The 7,747-nt window shown below is 44.5% G+C and overlaps 1 long non-coding RNA gene across 1 annotated transcript in view; it reads left to right on the top strand.

Moving 5' to 3' along the window:
• Nucleotides 1-7,091: 7,091 nt before the first annotated feature.
• The window catches only part of LOC109319606, a 20,892-nt gene continuing 20,236 nt past the window's right edge, over nucleotides 7,092-7,747 (top strand). Inside the window, exon 1 of the long non-coding RNA XR_002103564.1 lies at nucleotides 7,092-7,102. This is a non-coding gene — a long non-coding RNA (uncharacterized LOC109319606). The remainder of the gene's footprint in view (nucleotides 7,103-7,747) is intronic.

Here is a 7,747-nt window from a genome sequence, read left to right as displayed (position 1 = left end):
TCCCTAGCTACAGTCAGGGTGTACTCCATACCCAGAGGACCGAAGTCATCATGCAGGGCCCTGAGTATGAGCTCCTGCTGCTCCTTGGGAGGGATCAGTTGCAGCAGCATCCTTCCCTGTGGGTCTTGTACTTTACAGTGCAGTACCCTGTCAAGGAGCCAAAGCCTTTCCCATTCTCTCACCAGGAGACAGGCCACAGGGGTGACTTGCCCAATGGTGAGACAGTGCTCAGTGCTCTTCTGTCAGGCCCACAACATGTCCCTCACATCAGGGTCTTGCTCCTGGGCCCTGGGGAAGAACAGCAGGGGTCAGGGTTGTATACTGTATCCATGCTGGTGGGTTCTCCTCGGGTGGTATTCCTAGGGTCTCAGCGGCACAGACTGAATTTTCTTCCTCAGCTACAGGATCCCATGCAGGCAGATCACATACTGTCTCTGGAAGCAGCACGTCCTGGTCAGTTGGGGACGCCAGTCTTGAGAGGGTGTTGGTGTCAATGTTCCACCACCCTGCCCTGTAGTTCCGGCTAAATGAATAGTCTGCCAGAGGAGCTACCCACCAATGCCCGGTCGCATCCAGCTTTGCGCTGGTCAGTATGTAAGTCAAGGGATTGTTATCAGTCCATACTTGGAATGTGGTTCCATACAAGTAATCCCTGAACTTCTCAGTGACGGTCCACTTAAGAGCCAGGAACTCAAGCTTCTGTGCTGTGTATCGTAAATGGGCACCAAACTTCAACTGGGTGTCGCCATCCTTTTTCAGGCTAAAAAGCCCCATAGCTCTCAGCCTGTCGTCATAAGGTCTGTTTTCCTGACCTCTGATCATGCACGTGGCTCTTCTCTGGACTCTCTCAAGCTTCTCCACATCCTTTTTGAATTGCGGAGCCCAAAATTGGACGCAGTACTCCAGCTGCAACTTCACCAAGGCCGAGTACAAGAATGATGTCCCAGGATTTGCTTGAGAAGCATCTATGGATGCAAGCCAGCATTTTGCTCGTTTTACTAGCCACAGCATCACATTGCAGGCTCATGTTCATCTTGTGGTCAATGACGACCCCCAAGTCTCTTTCTTCCATAGTGCTAGCCAGTGTAGCACTGCCGAGCCTATAAGGATGCTGCAAGTTATTCCTCCCATGGTGGAGAACCCTGCTGATGGAAGTCTTCAGGGGCACTTCTGGGCTACTTCTTCACCCTGCTGAGCAGCTCTCAGCTCTTCTAAGTCCCACTCTTCTCTCTCCCTGATGTGCTCCCCTCATGCTGGCATGCAGCTCCTTTTATATGCTCCAGGGCTCCACCCCTGAAGTCTTCAGACCTGAGTGTTGCAGTCTTCAATCAGGTCCAGGGGGCAGGGAGAGACTCCTCTCCCCCTCCCCTCAGGAAAGGGGCATGACTGAACTTCTCTTGCTGTCTCCTGATTGGGGGGTGAGCTCCACCAATCAAAACAGAAAGATTTCAAGCCTGGGACTCAACCCAAGCTCCAAAAGGCAAGCCTGCTACACCAGGGTGGGGGAAGCCCAGTTTCCCCATGCAGACTCCATGAGCAAACACCTGGCCCAGGGGACTTTTTCCTCCTCCCTCCTGTGGCATTAAATCCCCTCAGCTCCCTGAAGCTGCCTTGAGCTGGACGACCCCAAGCTGGGGTAAAGGGAAGCCCCCTGAGGCAGGTTTTCCCCAGAGCTTCCATGCTGGTCTCCATGGCTAGGCACCCGGCCTGAGGGGCTCCTTCCCTGTCCCTCCTGTGGTAGTGGCTGAGGCAAGCAGCTGCAGGATAGCAGGAGAGAAAGAATTTCCCTTGGCTCCCCAGGGCTTCCAGGCTGGGGAACCCAAACTGGGGGAAACCCCCTGAGGTGGAGGCGTGACCTGGCACCTGGACAAGGGTTTTCCTCACCTCCCTGTGAGGGGACAACAGGGGGTTAGAGGCATGTGCTGGGCAGCCAACTAGAGGTAGCCCCACATGGCTGGGCTGGCAATGGCCAGCAGGCTGACAGAAGTGCTGTAGCACCCCCACCTACTGGCTTGGGTCAGTGCAGGCCTCCCCCTGCCTTTCCCAGTTGAAAACTGAATGTCAGTTCAGTTGGCTATTGGTTCAATTTGCCCAGCATTGAGGGAGCTGTATAGATAGAATCGATTCTGCCTCGGAGTTTTTGACTCTCTGTACTTAGCCCTAATGGCAAGTCACAACTGTGTGGGTGGGGGACAGTCAGAGAAGATATTTAGCCTTAAGGTGTGACTGCTCCATACTTGAGCTAATACTAATACTGATTAAGATATGAGCAGCTCAAAGTGCAGTGCGTAACTAGGCCCTTAGGAGAAGAAGGAATTGTCCTATTGGGTGTAGTGAAACTGAACAAAATGAAGATTTTACTGGTATAGTCAGTTAGGCTTTGCCTCATCCTCTTGTCATAAAAACTTATAGGATTGGATGAAGATGATGATAGAGGAATATTTCCTATTGTTTCCGTTTTCCTTTCCCTGGCCCACTCTGCCAGTTTCCATATAATATAATACTGTTTGTGCCACTTCTGTTTTTATTCTCATAATTTTTCCTCTGTCTCGAGTTCCTACCATGATAGTTGTATGTTTACTTACGGTTGTATAATTTTAAGTTAGGAAACATGAATCAACACAGATAGCTGCCTTTGATTTTTCTCCTCCAGCATTTCTCTCTGCATTCAATGGTCTATTGCTTACAACTTTGACTGTCTATAACCTGTTTCAACAGCTCTCCCATTTTTCACACTTACCACAGCTAATCACATTGCAGTCAGACTGAGACACAGGGCTTGCTTACATGGGAAAACTTAGAAAAATCAATACAAATTAACTCAAAGTATGAATTGAAAGTGGATTAGTTAAACTGCCTTAATCCCCCATGTGGACAGTCTTATTCAGAGTTAAAGTGGGCTAAATAAATTAATCTACACCAAATTAAGTCCACTTTTATTTTGAATGAGATTGTCTACACATAGGTTTAATGCAGTTTAGGTAATCCACTTTAAATTCACACCTTTACTTAATTCAGATTATTTATTTTTGTGGTTTCTAATGCTACAGGCGAAAAAAACAGGAATCATCAGGAAATTGCTGTAAAAGAAGGTGATTTTGGCTTTGGCCTTCCCCTGACACTAACAAGAAGCAAAAGATACTTGTGCAGAATTTTTACACATTTCAAATTAATTCCAATATTTTTGTGCATCAAAGCTGTGCCACAGGAAATACGTCATAGGAAAACTATCTGGGCCTAGGTGGGCAGAAACAAACTATCTTAGAAAAGCTAGAGCTCCACAAAAAAACCTAGCACATAAATGACAGACAGTAAACAGAACTGCATGAAATTGTGTTGGGTTTAGGGAGAGGGACAGATTTATCCATGGCACCAAAGTCCAGCAACAAGTCTGGCTGAGAGACTCCAAGTGGATTTCTACAATTCATGGTTTACAAATCCACCTTAATCCTTGTCCTTCCTATCTATTATGGGCTACCTACTCACGGGCAATAAGTAACTGTCATTTTGCCAAAGAACAGTTGTTTATCTAGTTTTAAGTGAGTTTGGAAGTCCATTTGTTTGCTTTTACAGGAGTTATGATGGATGTAATTATGAGGACAATAATATGTGGGGTTACGGTGTGACTGGACTATTTACCAGAAGACAGTAAAAACATTCATCTTCCACCTCTGCAACCACTGTGAAACCTGGAAAAGATCCCTTCCAAAATGTAAAGAAGTTTATCTTTGTAAAAGTTGGGGGTCAAAACAGATCAAATCATACCTTGAGTGCCTGCAGTATTAGTGTGATGGGAAAGAAGATTTGATTTCTACTTAACTATGGAGTGATTTATGCCTAGAGAGCTGTCTCCGCCATTGGGCAAGAACATTTTGTATTATTATCAGTCCTGTCTCTCTGATGATGCCAGTGCTGAAGTTATGCTCCATAGTAAAAAGACTCTGTATTTGAACAACTGAACTTGGTCATTCTGAATCACATCACTAAGTGCATTTTGATTTGTGATTTTATATCTTCAAATGCATAAATAAGATAAGTTTCTCTCCTGCTTCCTCTCCTCCTCCTCCCCTGCACCCAACCACTCCCCCCAGCTGTGCTTTGGCAAGAGATCTTGCCCAGTCTCTATGCAAATCCTGATTTGTCTTGTATTCTTTCTCCCAGCAGTTTTTGGGTTTGCAACCTTTTCCTCCGTCTAGACCTTATTGTGTGATTTATTCCCCAATTTGATTTCAACTCTGATTTAATAGCCCTTTCCACTACACCTGCCCTTTTATTTTGTTATTTTTTTCTCACCACTTTCCTTCTTGACCTTTCCTAGACCTTATTTAAAAGACATATATCGCCCTTTTGCTTTCTGGCCTTCTACCTAGCCTTCTCTCATACTTCTTACTGCACTGAAAGGGGATAAAAATAATGCACTGATCTGCACTATTGCCATTAACTTCAGCAGCGCCTGCACTTGGCCCACAGAGAGACTGGTTATTGTAAAACTTTTGTCAATGAAGAAGCATAATGAAATTTCAAATCGTTTATGAATTAGTCCTGCAAGGTGTGGAGTGCCCTTAATGACCACTAGATCAAATAGCAGGATCAGATCCAGAGTGCACAGTAAAATGCAGACTGCTGTCCCTTTTCACCTTATTTTACAATCTTGAGTGTAATTAATACTACTTATTCAGGTTTTGAGGCACTTATTTATACTCTTAAAGAGACAAACTGAGTTCATTCTTGATTCAGGTCTCAAAACTTAACTTGAAAACCGACTGAGGACTTTAGGGCATGGGCCAAAATTATTAGTGAAGCAATTTTATGATAGTTTAAAGAGAAAATTCTGCACCCTGAGAAGGTCCCACTGTATTTGGGAAAATGCTTGTTCTCAACTTTAACACTGCTGAGCAGCAGACAGAAATGAATTGGAACATCCTGTTACAGACAGGAACCGCATTCGATTCAGGATGGAATTACTAAAAATATATCATGGTATCAGGACTTTTATAAGTCACACCCTAAGATGACAAATTTCACAGGTTGGTCAGGGTTAAACTGGTAAATTACAGAATCAGTTATGGGTCAAATAATAACAGAGGATATCCCCAAAAAAGGAAAAAGTTGATTACATTGTTACAAATGACTCCCAGATGTTAAAATGTGTTTTTTAATGAAAATGTTTAAATAAAATGGAAGCCTGAAAAGCATTTTTTAAATGAAGACTGAAAATAACAGAATATCACTCTGAGTCCCTGACTCTCTCTTTTTCTTTTTCCTTTAAGGACAAACAGTAAATCTTCACATGTTCTCAGAATTGATGAAGTGAAAAATTCCGCATTTAACAGATTTCACACTCAATGCATTAATGCATTAACGGTAATCTTTTCATACCAGACTAAAGTGCGGTAAGTTTTGCAACTTCTCTGACAGTGTGATTTATAAGGTTCCTTTCATTCCTGCTCTTTTTGTAACATATGCTGTCAAAACTGAGGCCCAGATCCTCATAGTCACACAGCTCACTTCCTTTGAGGATCAGGCTCAACTGACTAATCAATAAAACAGCTTGAAACCCAGTAGGCTACTCCCCTCTCATTCATTTTGCCTTATCCTTTCTAGAGGAAAGATATATAAATCATCGCAGTATTACCAACACTAAGGATTCAAAAACATGTTAGGCTCCCCCAAATCAAAAAATTACTATTAAAAATCATGAGATTAAGATATCTGGGGTTCTTGTTATTTACTGCCTATTATAGAGGCTTTGGGATGCACTCACTTCATATTGTCATGCTTGTCTTTGAGAACAAGTGCTTATTTTTAATGAACGTTAAGATTCTTACCTAATCACATGGTTCCAAAACTAGATTTTTAAGAGAAACAGCAGCAGATATCAAAAGACTTGTATATAATTGTAGGAGCTGGCAAAAAAGTGGAATCAGAATAGACTTGCTACTTGTTGGTTTGTGTGTCAAAGATCTAAAAAATACTTGTGCGTTGCCTGGTTAACATTAGTGTTAACATTAGACTGCACTCGCAAGAAAATGCTTGCTCAAGTGTAAATTTCTTGATTACTTTTTTTCTGATTTGTAACAATTATAAGCACCTGCTCAGATCTCTAAGCATTTTCACAACGATGCAACTGGTGACAAGAAGACTTAATAATAGCATACTTCTCATATATAACTTCAACCATCCTATAGGGATATTGTTACGGGTCTAATCCTTAAGCTGAGTGGTGCAAGACATGAGAGGCTGTTTAAAATTGTTATGGAAGGAGTAAAGAAAGAGACTTGCAGAAATATTAACACGTACTAGGTTAACTAGGTAATGATTGGTCTCTTCTGCAGTACCATTTGAATTACATATAACCATAAGTATGCCATAGTTATGAAAAGCAATCCACATCAACACCAATCCACTGGCTTCAAAATGACTTAGGCATCTAGGGCTAGTAAGCCAGTGCCCTGGGCACAGTAAGGTAACAGTGAGTAGATGACAAGCCTCATGCACTGCCTAGGGGGAGGCACCAGAATGGAGCCAAGGGGTGCATCCATCTCTCAGGTCCCTACATCCTGTATGTTCCTTACAGTGGCTCTGGCTCATCAGTGGGGAGGGCAGAGCACAACTGGTAGCACATGGAGACCTGCACGCTGGTGACACAACGCAGGACCAGTGGCCAGAGGTTTACCTCTGGGAGTGGGGGGAGAGGGGAGGAGAAAGATGTTACTTTGGTTGCTGGCAGCAAAAAAGAGAGTTTAACTGGCCATTCAGCCCATGTGTTGGTAACCAAAAAAAGGAGGTGATATTTCCACTCCCCACCCCACCCCACAGCAGCAAACCTCTAGCTGCTACTCCTGCCCAGGGCACAAAACTGGCCAGTTACACCTGTGTCTAGGTATCTCAGTTTAGGCTTCTGTGTGCTTAGGAGTGATCCAGATCAACCACTACATACTTAACTCCTACTCAAACTCCAGTGCAATCTTGATCAGATCTGAGAGATGCCTCAATTTCATCTAAGTTCCCTCTTCTTTAGGTATTTGTACAGCATGTCTAATTCATACTAACACTACTGAGCACTAACTCACCACCCTGTGATCACTCTTAAACATTGCCAGTAGTGCTGGGGATGCCCATTTTTTGCTTAATGCTGTAGTGGTTGGAGCACTAAGCCAGAAAGTGGAAGATCTGGCTTATAAACCTTCCTCATGCTGAGGGGTTCTAAACATGAATCTACCACTTTTCAGGGAAGTGCCCTAAATGCAAGCTATAGAACATGCTGAGTGGGGGCTACAACTCACTCATCTTGTTGAGTGGGCAACCAACAATAGGCTACAGACTATGGTAGGCTACCACTGTCGTGTAGGGACTCAACCCATCAGGGATCAGGGGCTGGAAGCTCCCTGCTGCCAGGGCAGGTGGACATGGTCCCTACCCAGAGATTCAAGACAGGGTCTGGGAAGTTTGTTCCACCCCCAGCTCCACGATCACAGAGCTGGGCAGGGAACAAGCATCCCAGCTCCTGCCAGCAGGGAGCTCCAAGTGTCAGCTCCACAACCACAGGGCCACTGCTGGGAGACCCGTATCTCCCAGCCTGAGCTCCATGTCGTGGGGCTTGGGCTGGGAGATCCTTATTTCCCAGTCCCTGCTCCCTGATTGTGATCTGGGAGCAGAGTCTTGGAGCTCCCAGTCGCTGGGACAGGGGGACATAGTCCCTGCCCAGGCTTCTGTTGAGGAGATTTCATAGACATTAGGGCTGGAA

The sequence above is a fragment of the Crocodylus porosus genome, unplaced genomic scaffold (assembly GCF_001723895.1).
Source record: "Crocodylus porosus isolate Cpor-Errol unplaced genomic scaffold, CroPor_comp1, whole genome shotgun sequence".
Taxonomy (NCBI): Eukaryota; Metazoa; Chordata; order Crocodylia; family Crocodylidae; genus Crocodylus; species Crocodylus porosus.
The sequence above is the reverse complement of the archived record's forward strand: the minus strand, read 5'-3'. Positions and strand labels throughout refer to the sequence as shown.